Source organism: Dasypus novemcinctus, chromosome 9 (genome assembly GCF_030445035.2).
Source record: "Dasypus novemcinctus isolate mDasNov1 chromosome 9, mDasNov1.1.hap2, whole genome shotgun sequence".
Taxonomy (NCBI): Eukaryota; Metazoa; Chordata; class Mammalia; order Cingulata; family Dasypodidae; genus Dasypus; species Dasypus novemcinctus.
Window position 1 is genome coordinate 79,643,249 of NC_080681.1, and position 19,569 is coordinate 79,662,817.

General features: G+C 39.2%; 1 protein-coding gene and 1 pseudogene across 1 annotated transcript in view; one reads left to right on the plus strand and one right to left on the minus strand.

Moving 5' to 3' along the window:
• LOC101435536 (protein zyg-11 homolog B) overlaps window positions 1-19,569 on the minus strand; it is a 308,603-nt gene that overhangs the window by 202,578 nt on the left and 86,456 nt on the right. The window lies entirely within an intron of this gene.
• Window positions 16,817-17,924, plus strand: LOC139439571 (transcription termination factor 4, mitochondrial pseudogene; annotated as a pseudogene).

Here is a 19,569-nt window from a genome sequence, read left to right on the forward strand (position 1 = left end):
GAATTTGAAAACAAAACAAAAAAATAGAAAAATAAATAAAAATAAAATAAAAAATAAAAAAAAGAGACAGATTCCCGGTGCTGACAAGAATGCAAGCAGACACAGAAGAACACACAGTGAATGGACACAGAGAGCAGACAACTGGGGGAGGGGGTGGGGAGGAGAAATAAATAAAAAATAAATCTTAAAAAAAAAAAAAAGAGGAAATAGAAGGTCTCATCAAATTGATTACTAGCAAAGAGTCTGAATCACCAATCAAAAACCTCTCAACAAGGAAAAGCGCAGGACCAGATGGCTTCACAGGGGCATTTCACCAATCATTCCAAGAAAACTTAACTCCAATTCTACCCAAACTCTTCCAAAAAATTAGACAAGGAGGGAACACTCCCTAATTCATTGTATGAGGACAATATCACCCTCATACCAAAGCCAGATAAAGATACCAGAATAAATTTACAGATGAAAATCTCTAATGAATACAGAGGAAAAAATTCTCAACGAAATACTTCTAAACAATCCAGCAGCACATTCAAGGAATTATACACCACGGTAAAGTGGGATTTATCCCTGGCATGCAAGGTTGGTTCCTCGTAAGAAAATCAATTAATGTAATACACCATAGTAACAGAATTAAGGAAAAAAAGCATGTGATCATATAAATTGATTCAGAAAAGGAATTTGACAAAATCCAGCACCCATCCTTAACAAAAACACTTAGAAAACTAGGAACAGAAGGCAACTTCCTTAACATAATAAAGGGCATACATGAAAAATCTACTGCTAACACCCTACTTAATGGGGAAAAACTAAAAGCTTTTCTCTAAGATCAGGAAGAAAACAAGGATGCCCTATGCCACCACTGTTATTCAACATTGTAGTAGCAGTTCTTGTCAGAGTAATTAGGCAAGAAAAAGAAACAAAGGGCTTCTAAAGTAAAAAGGAAGAAGTAAAACTTTGGAAACAGAGGTAGCTGAAGTGGTTGAGTGCCTGTTTCCCATGTATGAGGTCTCAGGTTCAATCCCATTACCTCCTAAAAAAAAATAAACAAACGAAAACACCAACTCTCATTAGGGAGCAGGTGTAGCTCAGAGGTTGAGTGCCTGCTTCCCATGTATGAGGTCCTGGGTTTAATCCCTGGTATTGTTTCTATACATAAGCAATGAATAAATCAGAAGAAGAAATCAAGAAACAATTCTGTTCACAATAGCAACTAAAAGAATCAAATATCTAAGAATAAATCTAATCCAGGTTGTACAGGATTAGTACACAGAAAGCTACAAAATATCACCAAAAGAAATCAAGGAAAACCTAAATAAATGCAGAGACATTCTGTATTCCAGAACTGAAAGACTAAATATTACTAAGATGTCAATTCTATACAATGTGATTTATAGATCTGATGCAATTTCAGTAAGAATTCCAACAACCTTCTTTGTAGAAATGGAAAAGCCAATCATCAAATTTATGAGAAATGGTAAGGAGCCCCAAATAGCCAAAGCCATCTTGAAAAAGAACCAAGTTGAAGGACTCACACTTCCTGAGATCAAAATTTATTACAAAGCCATAGTAATCAAAACAGCATGGAAGGAAACAGATGTGGCTCAAGCAATTGGGCTCCCATCTACCATATAGGAAGTCCAGGGTTCAATACCCAGGGCCTCCCAGTGAAGGCAAGCTGGCCTGTGTGGTGAGCCAGCCCACGCCCAGTGTTGCCCAGCATAAGTAGTGCTGCCCCGTGCAGGAGTGCTGGCCCATGCAGAGAGCTGACACAGCAAGATGACACAACAAAATGAGACACAGAGGAGAGACAACAATAGACATAGCAGATCAGGGAGCTGAGGTGGTGCAAGAGAATGATGGCCTCTCCCCCACTCTGGAAGGTCCCAGGATTGGTTCCCGGAGCCGCCTAATGAGAATACAAGCAGAGAGAGGGGAATACACAGTGAATGGACACAGAGAGCAGACAATGGAGGGACGAGAGAGAAATAAATAAATCTTTTGAAAAAACACAAAACAGCATGGTACAGGCACAAAGACAAACATATAGATCAGTGAAATGAAATTGGAAGCTCAGAAATCAATCCCTTATTTATGGCCAAATGAATTTAGACAAGGGGGCAAATACTACTCAATTGGGAAAGAATAATATCCTCCTCAACATACGGTGCTGGAAAAACTGGATCTCCATTTACAAAAGAAAGAAGGTAGATCCTTACCTTTCCCCTTATACAAAAATCAGCTTAAAATGGATCAATGCCCTAAATTTAAGAGCCAGAACTATCAAATTCCTAGAAAAGGGAAGCAGATTTGGCTCAATGGACAGAGTATCCACCTAACATATGAGAGGTCCAGGGTTGAAACCCAGGGCCTCATGACCCGTGTGATGAGCTGGTCCGTGCGCAGTGCTGATGTGCGCAAGGACTGCTGCATACAGGGGTGTTCCATGTGTAGGGGAGCCCCAGGTGCAGGGAGTGCCCACCTCAAGGAGACTCACCCTGTGCGAAAAAAGTGCAGCCTGCCCAAGAGTGGCACCACACACACAGAGAGCTGACACGGCAAGATGACGCAGCAAAAAGAGACACAGATTCCTGGTGTTACCAGACAACAATGCAAGTGAACACAGAACACACAGTGAATGGACACAAAGAGCAGACAACGGGGGCGGGGGAGAAATAAAATAAATCTTTAAAAAAAAAACAAACAAAAATTTCCTAGAAAAAAATGTAGGGTAGCATCTTCAGGACCTTGTGCTAGACAATGGTTTTTTAGACTTTACACACAAAACACAAGCAGCAAAAGAAAAAATAGAGAAATGGTACCTCATTAAAATTAAAGTTTTATGCATTATAGGACTTTATCATGAAAGTAAAATGCCAACCTGTACAATGATAGAAAATATGAGGAAATCACATATTCTATAAAGGTTTAATACTCAGAATATAGAAATAAATCTTCAACTTAACAACAAAAATACAAACAACCCATTTAAAAAATGGGCAAAAGAGGTGGAGCCAAGATGGTGTTAGAGTAAGGAGCTCCTGGAGTCAGCTCGTGAAACAGGGCAGTTGGTGGCCACCAGAGCTTCCTAAAGCACCTTTTGGAGGACCCAGGAGACCAGAGGAGTATCCTGCAACATCTTTGACAGTGTGGAAGGAGGAGACTACCCATCTGCACAGAGGAATCGTGAGCAGAGCACTCCACACCATGGAGGTCAGTGCCCATGGCATGCAAGCCGCCTCGGGAGCTGTTCCGTGGTTGGGGTTGGAAGTTCCATTTCCCCCAATAAAACCAATAAAAATAGGAAAAGAGGGAAGCGGACTTGGCCCAATGGATAGGGCATCCGCCTACCACATGGGAGGTCCGTGGTTCAAACCCCGGGCCTCCTTGACCCCTGTGGAGCTGGCCCATGCGCAGTGCTGATGCGCATAGGGAGTGCCATGCCACACAGGGGTGTCCCCCGCGTAGGGGAACTCCACGCGCAAGGAGTGCGCCCCATAGGGAGAGCCATCCAGCATGACAGAAAGTGTAGCCTGTCTAAGAATGGCGCTGTACACACAGAGAGCTGACACAGGAAGATGACGCAACATAAAGAAACACAGCTTCCCGGGCTGCTGATAAGGACAGAAGTGGTCACAGAGGGACACACAGTGAATGGACACAGAGAGCAGACAACCGGGGGAAGGGGGCAGGGAAGGGGAGAGAAATTTTTTAAAAAAAAATCTTAAAAAAAAAAAACAACAGGAGAAAGACACAAAGTGGCATCGACTTTAGCTACTGATTAGTGGATTGGCAGGCTTAAGCAGAAACCTAGGAAAAACTAAACTTTGAGCCTGTCCAGTCAGAGGGAAGCTGGTGGCCGCCATCCTGACTCCGCTCCAGGCATGAGAGGAAGTGGCGCTGACTGAAAATCAGTGCTTGTAAAGGACCAGCTTCTTTCCACCCAGATTGGTTGCAGTTCTAGCCTAAACCCCAGTTCCACCTCAGGCAGGGGGAAGCTAGGGAAACATGCACCACCTCTCTGGGAAGCTGCAAGCCATGCCACAGAGGCTGGTGCCCATCCTACTCTAGGGGCGCAAGCCACCTCAGGAGCTATTCTGTAGCTGGAGCTGGAAGCTCCATTTCCCATAAATGGTAGAGAAAAAGACAGATGTCCACTGACCTCAGCTACTGATCAGTGGACTCAGCTAGCTAAAGAATAATGTTACAGACAGCTGGGGTCTATGCATCTCCAAGCGGGAAAGTCCAGTAGTCACCATTTTGACTCTGCCCCCTGGCATGAGTAGAAGCCTGGCTGACTGAAATCCCGTGAGGTTAGGGATGGGCTTCTTTCCACCAAGATCAAACTGCAGCCCTAGCCTAGGCTCCAGCCCCACCTCCAGCAGAGAGGTAGCTGGCGGGTCCTGCACCAGGTTCTCTAGGCAACTGCAAGTGCTCTCCATTGGCAGAGCTGAATAGTCAGACACCTGGGGCTGCATCTCTGCACCCCAAGAGAATAGGAGAGGAACTGGGTATCCTCAGCCTCTTCAGGCAATGGCAGGAGTTTTCAGCCCACACAGATTTGTTGAGTGCCTTTGAGCCCATCTCCACCTCTGTCCCCCCACAGGATAGGAAGAGGGCTGGTGTTGCCTCAACTTTTCAGGGCACCTTCAAACAGTTTTGAGCTACACAAGCCTGATGGGCACCTGTGGCTCCATGTCTATCCCCAATAGGATAAGAGATAGACTGTGTTTGCCCAGCCTCTTTGGGTAACCGCAGGTGCTTTTGGCCCACACAGCCTGGTCTGGTGGGTACTTGTGAACTCACCCTCACCCCCTCAAAAGGAAAGAAGGAGGCTGGTCTTTCCATAGCCTTTTTGGGCAACAGCAGACCTTCAGCCTGCATGGACTGGACTATTGAATGCCTATGAATCCACCCCCGCCCCCAATAGGATAGGAGCGGTCTGCTCTCTCCACAGCCTCTCTGGACAACGGTGGGTACTTTCAGCCAACAGGGCTTGAACTGTCAGGTGCCTGTGGATCCAACCCCATACCTTACGAGGAAAGAAGGGGGCTGGTGTTACCTCAACCTCTCCAGGCAACAGCAGGCATTCTTGGCCTAAAGGGACTGAACTGTTGAGCACCCATAGAACCACCCCTACCACCCAATAGGATAGGAGGGAGCTGGTGCTCCCTTAGCCTCTCTAGGCAATGGTGGGTACTTTCAGCCTACAAGGGACTGAATTGTTGAGCATTTGTGATTCTGTTCCCACTCCCTAAAGGGCAGAAGGGACAGTACTCCCTCAGCCTCTCAGGGCAACTGCAGGAATATTTGGCCCACAGAGATTAGATTGTTGGGCCCTCCACGGGGTCCATTCCCACTCCCAGCAGGGAGAGGGTCTGGTGATACATCAGTTTACCTGAGCAACTGTGATCATTTTGGACCTACACAGCAAAGATTGCTGACCAAAACTATAGCTCCATCCCTGCCTAAGGTAGGGGAGGAAGGGGTGTGAAGCTTCAGCAGTGTCTCCAGGTGACTACAGTCTTGTGCCCAACTGGGGTTATTATACACGTCTACAGCTCTGTCCCTACCGCTGACAGAGGAGAAAGGTGGGAGAAGCTTAATCACTTCCTGGGGCAATGTAGGCAGCTTCAGCCTCCATAGCTTACAGCACCAACTACATCCTTGGCTCCTACTACACAACCAGCGAAGGAGAAAAGATAAGAAACCCCTAAACTAAAGGGAGAAACTGCACCCAAAATAAATACATCTAGCAAGCCAGATGCAGAAACACCAACAAACAATTACAATCCATACCAAGAAACAGGAAGAGATGGTCCAATTAAAGGAACAAGATAAGCCTGCAGATGACATAAAGGAGTTGAGACAACTAATCTTAGATGTTCAAACAAATCTCCTTAATAAATTCAATGAGATGGCTAAAGAGATTAAGGATATTAAGAAGACACTGGATGAGCACAAAGAAGAATTTGAAAGCATACATAGAAAGTAGCAGATCTTATGGGAATGAAAGGTGCAATAAATGAAATTAAAAATATACTGGAGGTATATAACAGCAGATTTGAGGAAGCAGAAGAAAGGACTGGTGAGCTCGAAGACATGGCCTTCTAAAGTGAACAAACAAAAAGAAGAGATGAAGAACAGAAAAAAATTGAACAAGGTCTCAGGGAACTAAATGACAGCAAGAGACGTGCAAACATACATGACATGGGTGTCCTAGAAGGAGAAGAGAAGGGAAAAGGGGTAGAAAGAATATTTGAAGAAATAATGGTGGAAAACTTCCCAATTCTTGAAGGACATAGATATCCATGTCCAAGAAGCATAATGTACTCCCATCTGATTAAATCCAAATAGACCAACTCCACGACACATACTAATCAGAATGTCAAATGCCAGAGATAAAGACAGAATTCTGAGAGCAGCAAGAGAAGCAATGCATAACATATAAGGGATACTCAATAAGATTAGGTGCCAATTTCTCAACAGAAACCAAGGAAGCAAGAAGGCAGTGTTATGATATATTTAAGATAGTGCAGGAGAAAAACTGCCAGCCAAGGATTTTATACTCAGCAAGATTATCTTTTAAAAATGAGAGTGAGATTAGAATATTTACAGACACAACAGAAACTGAGAGAGTTTATAACAAAAAGACCAGCTTTGCAGGAAATCCTAAAGGGAGTGTTATAGCCTGAAAAGAAAAGACAGGAGAGAGAGGCCTGGAAGAGAGTCTAGAAATGACAACTGTATCAGTAACAGTAAATAAAAGTGTCAAAAATAAAATGACAGACAAAACACAAAGATCAAAATGGGTGAAATAAGAACTGCCTTTACAGTAATAACATTGAATGTTAATGGATTAAAATCTCCAATCAAAAGACACAGACTGGCAGAATGGATAAGAAAATATAAGCCATCTATATGTTGTCTGCAAGAGACTCACCTTAGATCCAAGGGTACCAATAAATTGAAAGTGAAAGGTTGGAAAAAGATATTCCATGCGTGCAGGAACCAAAAAAAAAGCTGGGTAGCTATACTTATATCAGATGATACAGACTTTAAAAGCAAAACTGTTATTAGAGACAAGAAAGGACATTACATATTAAGAAAAGGGATGATTCACCAGGAAGAAATAACAATCATAAATATATATGCACCTAATCAGGATGCCCCAAGACACATAAGGCAAACACTGGTAAAACTGAAGAGAGAAATAGACATCTCTACAATAATAGTTGGAGACTTCAATACACCACTCTCAGCACTGGATAGACCATCTAGGCAGAAGATCAATAAAGAAACAGAGAGCTTGAATAATACGATAAATGGGCTAAACCTAATAGACATATACAGAACACTGGACCCCAAAACAGCAGGATATACATTCTTTTCAAGTGCTCATGGATCTTTCTCCAGGGTAGGCCATATGTTGGGACACAAAGCAGATTTCAGTAAATTCGACAAAACTGAAATTATACAAAGCATTTTCTCTGATCATAATGGAGTAAGGCTGGAAATCAACAAGCAGCAAATAAAGGGAAAATTCACATATATATGGAGATTAAACAACACACTCTTAAATAATCAGTTGGTCAAAGAAGAAATTTCAAGAGAAATCAATAAGTATCGTGAGATGAATGATAATGAGAATACAACATACCAGAACCTATGGGATGCTGAAAAGGCAGTGTTGAAAGAAAAATTTATAGCCCTCAATGCTTACATTAAAAAAGAACGAACTAAAATCAATGACCTAACTACACAGCTGGAGGAACTAGAAAAAGAACAGCAAGGTAATCCTAAAGCAAGTAGAAGGAATGAAATAACAAAGATCAGAGCAGAAATAAATGAAATTGAGAACAAAAAAAAGAAAGAAAATTAACAAAACCAAAAGTTGGTTCTTTGAGAAGATTAACAAAATTGACAAACCCTTAGCTAGACTAAGAAAAAAGAGAGAAGATGCAAATAAATGAAATAAAAAATGAAAAGGGGAACCTTACTACTGACCCCACAAAAATAAGGGAGATCATAAGAGGATACTATGAACAACTTTATGCTCAAAAACTACACAATGTAGATGAAATGGAAAAATTTGTAGGAATGTACAAACAACCTACACCGACACTAGAAGAAATAGAAGGCCTCAACAAAACAATCACAAGAGATTGAAAAAGTCATCAAACAGCTTCCCAAAATGAAAAGCCCAGGACTAGACGGTTTCAAAGGTGAGTTCTACCAAGCATTCAAAGAAGATTTAATACCAATCTTACTCAAGCTCTTCCAAAAAATTCAACAAGAAGGAATGCTACCAAACACATTCTATGAAGCCAATATCACACTAATACCAAAGCCAGATGAAGACATTACAAAAAAAAGAAAATTACAGACCATTTCTCTAATGAATACAGATGTAAAAATCCTTAATAAAATACTTGCTAATTGAATCCAACAACACATTAAAAGAATTATCCATCATGATCAAGTGGGTTTTATACCAGGCATGCAAGGCTGAATCAACACAAGAAAATCAATCAGCATAATACACCACATTAATAAATCAAATAAGAAAAATCACATGATCTTATCAATTGATGTAGAAAAGGCATTTGACAAAATACAGCATCCTTTCTTTATAAAAATACTACAAAAAATAGGAATTGAAGGAAATTTTCTCAACATATGAAAAACTCACAGCTAACAATCTACTCAATGGTGAAAAACTAAAAGCTTTACCATTGAGATCAGAGACAAGACAAAGATGCCGAGTGTCTCCACGGTTGTTCAATATAGTGCTAAAGGTTCTAGCTAGAGCGATTAGGAAAGAGAAAGAAATAAAAGGCATCCAAATTGGAAAGAAGAATTAAAACTTTCCCTATTTGCAGATGATATGATTATATATCTAGAAAATCCCAAAAAATCTACAACAAAGCTGCTAGAGCTAATAATTATTTCAGTACAGTGTCAGGATAAAAGATCAATACGCAAAAATCAGTGGTGTTTCTATACAGTAATAATGCACAATCTGAGGAGGAAGTCAGGAAAAAAATTCCACTTACAATAGCAACTAAAAGAACCAAATATTTAGGAATAAATTTAACAAGAATGCAAAGTACTTAGTATTCAGAAAACTATAATGCATTGCTAAAAGAAATCAAAAAAGACCTAAATAATTGGAAGAACATTCCATGCTCATGGATTGGAAGACTAAAGATCATTAAGATATCAGTTCTACCCAAATTGATATACAGATTCAATGCAATTCCAATAAAAATTCCACAGCATTTTTTAAGCAAATGTAAAACACAAATTATCAAATTTATCTGGAAGGGTAAGAGGCCACGAATAGCCAGAAACATCTTAAAAAGGAAAGGTGAAGGTGGAGGACTCTCACTTGCAGACTTTAAATCATATTACCTATCTACAGTGGTAAAAACAGCATGGTATTGGCCTAAAGACAGACACATAGACCAATGGAACCGAACTGACGGTTAAGAAACAGACCCTGACCATCTACGGCCAAGTGATTTTTGACAAGCCTATCAAGCCCTCCCAGTTGGGGCAGAACAGTTTATCCAACAAGTAGTGTTGGGAGAACTGGATATCCACAGCCAAAAGAAAGAAAGAAGACTCCTACCTCACACCTTATACAAAAATTAACTCAAAATGGATCAAAGACCTAAATATAAAAGGAAGTACAATAAAGCTCCTAGAAGAAAATGTAGGGAAACATCTTCAAGACCTGGTGGTAGGTGGTGGATTCTTAAACCTTATACCAAGAGCACGAGCAACTAAAGAAAACATGGATAAATGGGACCTCCTCAAACTTAAAAATTTCTGTGATTCAAAGGACTTCATCAAGAGGTGAAAAGGCAGTCCAGTCGATGGGAGAAAATATTTGGAAAACACTTATACGATAAGGGTTTGATTTCCATTCTATATAAAGAGATCATACAACTTAACAATAAAAGAGCAAGCAATCCAATTAAAAAATGGACAAAAGATTTAAATAGACATTTCTTCAAAGAGGGAAAACAAATGGCCAAAAAGCACATGAAAAATGTTCCATATCACTAGCTATTAGGGAAAAGTAAATTAAAACAATGAGATATCATCTAACACCAAATAGAATGTCCATTACTTAAAAAAACAGACAACGATAAGTGCTGGAGCACTTAATGTGTTGATAGTAACACATTATAGTGAGTAGCAACTGGTGGAGAAATAAGAACACTCCTTCACTGTTGGTTGGAGTGTAAAATGGTGCAGCCTCTGTGGAAGACAGTTTGGCGGTTCCTCAGGAAGCTAAATATAGAACTGCCATATGATCCAGCAATTCCTCTACTAGGGATATATCCAGAAGAACTAAAAACTATGACACAAACAGATATCTGCACAGCAATGTTCATAGCGGTGTTGTTCACAATTGCCAAAAGATGGAAACAACCCAAGTGTCCATTCACCAATGAATGGATAAACAAAATGTATATACGTGCAATGGAATACTATGCTGCAGTAAGAAGAAATGAAATTGGGACATATGTGATAACATGGATGAGTCTTGAAGACATTACACTAAGCAAGTAAGCCTGACACAAAAGGACAAATATTGGATGGTCTCATTAGTATGAAGTAAATACAAATAATAAACACATGAAATTAAAACCTAGAGTATAGGAAGCAGATTTGGCCTAGCAGATAGGGCGTATGTTTACCACATGGGAGGTCCAAGGTTCAAACCTAGGGCCTCCTGACCCATGTGGTGAGCTGGCCCACGCACAGTGCTGATGCACGCAAGGAGTGCCCTGCCATGCAGGGGTGTCTCCCGCATAGGGGAGCCCCACGCGCAAGGAGTGTGCCCTGTAAGGAGAGCCGCCCAGTGCGAAAAAGAGCAGCCTGCCCAGGAATGGTGCTGCACACACGGAGACCTGACGCAGCAAGATGACACGACAAAAAAATGAGATAAAGATTCTGGGTGCTGCAGACAAGAATACAAGCAGACACAGAAGAACACACAGCAAATGGACACAGAAAGCAGACAACTGGGTGGGGGGCCAGGGAAGGGAGAGAAATAAATAAAAACAAACCAAAAAAACCCCCTAGAGTATAGGTTATAAAGAGATAAGAGGAAGGTTGAGAAGGACTATGGATGCTTAATGTACGTAGAAGTTTTAATTAACTTGACTGTAAAAGTGTGGAGATGGATAAAGTTGATAGTAACACATTATAGTGAGTAGCAACTGGTTTATAAATAGGATTGTGACTGAAAAAGGTAGTCTGGGGAAGTAAATGTCAATAGAAAGAAAGCTAAAGAATAATCTAGGTACTGAATAACACAATGAACCCAGAGGCAGCTGAGAATTGTGGTTAAGGGTACAAATGTAAGAGAGTCCTTCTGTGAGCTAGAGCAGATGCGTATCACTATTGCAGGGTGATGGGAATATGGAGAAACATGGGAAAACTACAATTGTTGTAACCTATAGATTGTGGTTAACAGCAATATTATAATATTCTTGCATCAATGCCAAGCTGTACTGTGTTGATAATGGAGGTGAATGAAAAAAGTGTACCAAATGTATGCTATGGGCCATGACTGGTGGTTAATAGTCTGATGATATTACCTCAAAATCTGTAACAAATGTTCCACCAGGGTGAGGAGTTGTGTGGGAAATCTACACATCTGTATAATTGTTTTGCAAGTTCACAATATCTGTAACAAAAAATATATTAAAAAAAAAAAAGTCTGGGTTGGGGGAAAAATACACCAAATGTAAGGTAAGGACTACAGTTGATAGTAATATTTTGATGATGGTCTTGCATAGTTTGTAACATGTTGCACACCAATGCAAAGAGTTGGTGGAGGGGTGATGTATGAGACCCCTGTGTGATGTTATGTATGTTTATTTTATAAGTTTGCAATCTTTACTATATACTTATTGTTTATATGTGTTCATGTAAAAACGATATACTTCAATAAAAAATAAAAAATATAAATTAAAAAATATTTTTTTAATGGGCAAAAGACTTGAATAGACATTTCTCCAGAGAAGATAGTCACATGGCCAAAAAGTACATGAAAAGGTGCTCAACATCATTATTCATTAGGGGAATGCAAAGAGACACCATTTTAACCCGCTATTATGGATCTATTTAAAAACAACAACCAAAACAGAAAATTATAAGTGTTGGAAAGGAGGTGGAGAAATAGGAGTACTCATTTATTGTTGGTGGGAATGTAAAATGGCGCAGTTGCTGTGGAAAATAGTTTGGCGGGTCCTCAGAAAGGTATGTGTAGAGTTACCACGAGACCTAGCAATCCCACTTCTAGGTATATACCCAAAATAATTGAAAGGAGGGATCTGAATAGATATGTTCACAGCGGCATTTTCACATTTGCCAAAATACTGAAGCAAGTAAAGTGTCCATCAAACTGGTGAATGAATAAACAAAATGTGATAGCTACACACAATGGAATATTATTCAGCCATAAAAAGGAATGAAGTTCTGATATCTGCAACATGGATGAACCTTAAAGAGATCATGTTGAGTGAAATAATCCAGGCACAAAAGGACAAATATTGTATGATCTCACTGATATGAAATAATTGGAATAAGCAAATTCATAGAGTCAGAAACCAGAATACAGGTCACTAGAGGCCGAGTAAGGGTAGGAATTTGGGAGTTAATGTTTATATAGTAAAAAGTTTCTATTTGGGGTGATGGAAAAATTTGTTAATGGATGGGGTGATCATAGCTCAACACTGTGAACATAACTAACAGCACTGGACTATATATTTGAATGTGGTTAAAAAGAAAAATTTTAGGTTGCAAATATGGTAATAATAAAAATTTTAAGAAAAATCCATTGACTTGAACTACACAAACAGTAAACTCTAAATTAAACCACTATATTATACTATAGTTAACTGAACAATTATAAAAATATGCTTTCAACAAATGTTAAGAAATATAATTCCATATCAATGCAAGGTGTCAATAATAGGGTGGTATATGGAAATCTTTTTTTTTTTTTGCATGATTTTTGTATTATGCATGAAAACCATTGTATAATCCCCAGTGAATTAATGAAACTAGGTAATGAGCATCAACAACTGCTAACACCACAGAAAGACACATATTATGTACTTCCTAATGACAGGGTCCTGTCAAAGGGATCAAACATGAGACTGACTGAGCCTCAAATCCAGCTGCCCATGTGCAGAAAATATGACAGAGAAATATGCTGACCTGTACATGGATATATAATCAGTAAAATCCAGACTGATAAATACCCTTCAAATTAATGGCAAAGATCAAAAGACTACCAATAAACATTTGGGTCAGAAAAGTATAAAGAAATGCAAAAACAGGATTACTATAAAAGTCAGGAAAGAAGTTACTTTCGTGGAGAGTGAGGAGGTTTTAACTGGGACAAGGCCCATGGCAAGCATCTGGGGAGTCTAGAAGACTTCTATTTATTAATCTGCCTGCTGGAATCAAGTATGTTTGCCTTATTTTCACTCATTAAACTATACACTTGTTAGGTATGGTCTCCTTATCTATTTAATTTTAAAAGAAGCTTTAAAAAATCCACAAAACTATTGTTCACAGAGATTAATTTTCTCATTAGGTTGGAAGATTAAGGCTTTTGGCAATAGCATAAGATGATTTTTAAAAATCAAAAACTTTAAAAACATTTCATAGACCTGTTTTATGTCCTAAAGTATAATCTATCATGGAAAATGATCCATGTGCACTTGAAAAGAATGTGTATCCGCTGTCATCAGGAGAAGTGTTCTATAAATGTTTTGTTCAATCTACTTGGTTTATAGTGTTGTTCAAGCACTCTGTTTCCTTACTGAGCTTTGTTAAGACAAGCCTCAATAAATATAAAAATTTGAAATCATACAATGTAACTTCTCCAACTACAATGAAAAACTAGAAAGAAAAGAAAAAAACTGAAAAATTTAAAAATATGTGTAAATTAAAGAGCACATTCTTAAACAACCAGTGGGTTAAAGAAGAAATAATAAGGGCAATTAGAAAATATTAAGAAATGAAGGCAAAAACACAGTATTTGAAAACTTATGGGATGCAGCCATGACAGTACTCAGAGGGAAATTTATATCTATGCCCACTATACTACAAAATAAGAACAATCTGACATCAATAACCTGACTTCACATCTTAAGGAACTAGGAAAAGAAGACCAAAATAAATCCAATGTTAGTAGAAGGAAATAATAAAGATTAGAGCAGAGGTAAATGAAATGGTGAATAGAAATGCAAATGAGAAAAGAAATTGAAAGTAGGCTCTATAAAAAAATTAATTAAACTGACTAAACTTTGACAAGGAAAAAAGATAAAAGACACAAAAAATAAAATCAGAAATGAAAATGGTGACACCATTACCTAGCAGAAATAAAAAGGATTATAAGTGAATACTGTGAACGACTGAATGCCAACAAATTAGATAATCTAGATGAAATGGAAAATTCCTAGTAATGGATAAATTACCTAAACTAACTTGAGAAGAAATAGAAAACCTCAATAAATTTATAACAAGTACAGAAATAGAATTCAAGAGGAGAGGACACTTCCTCATTTGATGAGGCTTATATTACCGATTTAAAAAAGAAAAACTGATAAAGTCATCACAAGAAAATTCTGACCAATTTCTCTCATGAATGTAGATGCAAAAATCCTTAAAATACTAGCAAATCACATCCATTAGCATATTTTAAAAAATAATACACCATGACAAAGGAGTTATCCCAGGAATTCAGGAATGGTTCAACATCATTGTAATACACCACATAAATATAACCAAGGAAAAAAGTGACACGATTACCTCAACAGATGCAGAAAAGGTCTTTCACAAAAATTAAGCACCCTCTCTTGATAAAAACACTCAGAAAAACAGGCATATGATAAAGGCCATATATGAAAAAGTCACATATAACTTCATACTCTATGGTAAAAGACTGAAAACATGTCCCTTAAAATCAGAAACAAGATAAGGATGCCCAATTTGACCACTACTATTCAATATTGTATTAGAAGTTCTAGCCAGAGAAATTAGGCCAGAAAAAGAAATAAAAGATATCCAAATTGGAAAGGAAGAAGTTAAATATTTTCAGATGACATGATTTTATATATAGAAAATCCACAAGAAAACTACTAGAGAAGAAAAATCAGCAAAGTGGCAAGGTACAAGATCAACACTCAAAAGTCAATTGTGTTTCTAGAGAAGCAGATGTGGCTCACCAACTGGGCTTTCATCTACCATATGGGAGGCCCTGGGTTCACTTCCCAGGGCTGGCCTGCACCCACAGAGAGCTAGAGCAGCAAGATGATGCAACAAAGGGAGACAAGCAGAAACAGAAGAACACGCAGCGAATGGACACAGAGAGCAGACAGCAAGGAAGCAGTAAGTGGTGGTGGGGAGGGGGAACATTAAAAAAAAAAAAGTCAACTGTGTTTCTGTACCTCAACAATAAATAATCCCAAGAGGAAATTAAGAAAACAACTGTATTTACAATATAACCTAGAAGAATAAAATATCTAGGAGTAAATTTAACTAAGGTGGTAAAAGACTTGTGTAGTAAATTTATAGAACGCTTCTGAAAAACATTAAAGTTGCTCTAAATAAATGGTAAGATACACCATGTTAGTGGATTAGAAAATAGCATTGTTAAGACGTTAAATTAATACTATTCACAGCAATCTACAGATTCAACACAATCCCAATTTAAAAATCTCAAAAGATTTTTTGTTTTGCAAATATGGAGAAGCTTGTACCCAAATACATATGGAACTCCAAGGAACCAAAAAAAAAAAAGCCAAAACAATCTTGAGAGAGAAGAACAAAGTTGGAGGGGACTCACAATTCCTGGTTTCAAAATGTACTACAAAGCTACAGTAATCAAAACAGTGTGGTACTGGCCTAAGGGCAGACATACGAACCAATGGAATAGAACTGAAATCCAGAAACAGACCCATACATCTATGGCCAACTTCAGCAACGGTGCCAAGTAAATTCAATGGGGGAAAGAATAGCCTTTTCGAAACATAGTATTAGAAAAACTGGATATATACATGCAAAAGAATGAAGTTGGACCCCTACTTCATATATGAAAAACTAACTCAAGGGAAGCAGACTTGGCCCAATGGATAGGGCATCCGTCTACCACATGGAAGGTCCACGGTTCAAACCCCAGGCCTCCTTGGCCTGTGTGGAGCTGGCCCACGTGCAGTGCTGATGCACGCAAGGAGTGCTGTGCCATGCAGGGGTGCCCCCGTGGAGGGGAGCCCCACGCGCAAGGAGTGTGCCCTGTAAGGAGAGCCGCCCAGTGTGAAAGAAAGTGCAGCCTGTCCAAGAATGGTGCCACACACATGGAGAGCTGACACAGCAGGATGACGCAACAAAAAAACACACAGATTCCCGTGCCGCTGACAACAGAAGCGGACAAAGAAGAACATGCAGCAAATGGACACAAAGAACAGACAACTTGAGGGGGGGGGAAGGGAAGAGAAATAAAAATAAATCTTAAAAAAAAAAAATTAACTACAACAATGGATCAGTGACCTAAATATGAGCGAAAACTGTAAAACCCTTAGAAGATAATTTTGGGAAAATCTTCATTACCTTGAATTTGGCAATGAATGATTAGATGTGACACCAAAAGCACAAACAACAATATGGGTAAAAGACATAAAGACAAATGTAGACACTGAAGACATGATTGCTATATATGAATGTTTATTCCCAATCAACATATTGCCTTTTTCTAAGTTTTCCTTTTCTTGGTCCACAGCATGATCTTAAAGGTATGTTGAAGAGTGTAATGCAGGCCCTGTTGTCAACCCTGTGCCATGGCCGCCCTCAGCCAGCAGGTCTTTGATTGGCTCCACTTTATTCCTCTTACCTGGCCTCATATTTCTAGGCAAACTCTTTATTTTGGAGAACAGAAAACGACAACAACTTTTTTGTTGCATAAACTGACTGCAGTCTCCAGTGTAGGGAGCCTTGAGGAATTAGCCTCTGTTAGGTGCAAAAAGCATGTACAAGAACCAGAATGCAAGACAAATATTACTCATCACCTCCCTGAGAAGATGACTCCTATGGCTTAGCAGTCCTTGGGGCAGGAGAAGGTCATCGATTCCTTCCTGGGCATGAGTTTCAGTGATGCCCATATTAGTGAATTATTCAGCATGCAGCCAGGTACCAGTCCTCAACAGCTGCTGGACATCATTTCAGAATTAATACTCTTAGGTCTGAATCCAGAGCCTGTGTGTGCGGCCTTGAAAAGTCCTCAGTTATTGAAACTGCCTGTGGTGCAGATGAAGAGGCACTCCAGTTACCTACAAAAGCTCGGGCTTGAAGAAGGGAAACTAAAAAGGGTACTTCAGTGTTGCCTTGAAATTTTCACCATGCATCAGTGGGACACTGAAGACATTGTTGGGGTTCTCAAGGATAAATGCCTTTTCACGGTACAGCAAGTAATGGAGATTTTGTACGGGTGCCCCTCTGTTCTTTGGGAGGACCCTGACAAATTGGTATACAAATTACAGTATGCATATTTTAGGATGGGAATTAAGCACCAGCACATCATGAAGATGAAGTTCCTGCAGTTCTCAATAACTAAAATCAAGCAGAGACATATTTACCCCGAGCATCTTGGACAGTACCAAACCCCAGACAAAAAGGGTCAGACCCAGATCCCTAACCCTTTACTCAAGGACATTTCGAGAATTTCAGAAGCTGAGTTTGTGATCAGGGCCACCTGTTCTTCTGCTGAGCAGTTTGAAGTTTTCAAGAAACTCTTAGCTCAGGAGAAGGAAAGGGAGTCTGAAAGCTGCACATCTGCCAATGAAAGTACAAGTTTGGACACAGACAAGGAGGAGGAAGTTTTTGATGGAAGGGACTGAAGGAGTCCAAAAGATTAATATTTTATCACCATTTGGCGGCACTTCACTTGAGTTTTCTCAAGGTAATTTGTATTCTAAAACTATCTGTTGGGGAAAAGATGATGTCACCTAAGTTGACAGGTCACACTAAATGGAGATGCATTAGTTTGCTCTGTCTTTGAGCATCTGTGGGGAGGACCCTGTTCCATTCTGGATAAAACTGGTGTACACAATAAATCAAAATGTGGCTTAAAAAAAGTGTAATACAGGGTTCTTATACTGTACTGGTACATGTTGGTGGCCCTCTGTACCCTAGATATATGTACACAGGGTGCAAGTCAAAAGCTACAGAGTGAACATTTGTTTGGATCCTCTTTATTTGTTTTGCTTTTCTGTTATTTTTCTATACTTTCAAGTACTCTTGTGAATAAATCCTTGTTAAGTTAACCCTTTAAAAAAATGAGCAAAGAATTTGAATAGACATTTCTCCAAAGAAGATATACAAATGGTCAATAAGCACATGAAAAGAGACTTAACAGCATAAGCCATTAGAAAAATACAAATCAAAATTATGATGAGTGGGGAGCAGGTGTAGCTCAAGCAGTGGTTCTCACATGGGAGGTTCCAGGTTCAGCTCCCAGTGCCTCCTAAAGAAGACGAGCAGATGTAATAAGCAGGTGCAACGAGCAAATGCAAAGAGCAGACACAATGAGGAGGGAGCAGATGTGGCTTAAACAGTTGGGTGCCCACCTCCCACACAGGAAGTCCCAGGTTTGGTTCCTGATGCCTTCTAAAAAAGACAAGCAGACATAACAAGCAGACACAGCGAGAACACAAGAAGCTGACAAAGCAAACAGACACAGTGAGAACACAATGAGCAGAACACTGACCAGACAGCAACTGCAAACAACGAACGGGAACAGCAAGCAGAAACAGCAAACAGATAGATGAGGGAGCCATCTAGGGGCAGGTATAAAAAAATTATGATGAGATACATTTCAAATTAAGTAGGATGGCTACTAAAAAAAACAAATAGAAAGTAAGTGTTGGAAAGAATGTGGAGAACCAAACTCTCATAAATTGCTGCTGGGAATATAAAGTGGTATAATCCCTATGGAAAAGAGTTTGGTGATTCCTCAGAAAGTTAAACACAGAATTACCATATGACTCAGCACTTCCACTCCTATGTACATACCCCAAAGAAGTGAAAGAAGGGACTCAGATACTTGTAAGCCAACATTCAGAGCAGCATTATTCATAAGAGCCAAAAGGTGGAAACAATCCAAGTGTCCATCAACAGACCAATAGATAAACAAAATGTGATATATACATACAGTAAAATATTATTCAGCCATGAAAGAAATGAAGTGCTGGTACATGTTACAATATTAAGGAACTGTGAAAACATTATCCTGAATGAAATAAGCAAGCCATAAAAGGACAAATGTGTGATTCCATTTATATGAGTTATCTTAAATATGCAAATTCAGAGACAGAAAGTAGATTAGTGGTTACTAGGGGCTGAAGGAATAGGGGAATGGGGAGTTATTACTTAATGTGTACAGAACTTCTGTTTTGGATGATGCAAAAGTTCTTGAAATATAAAGTCGTCATTATTAAACAACACTGTCAATGTACTTAATGCCACTAAATTGTATACTTAAAA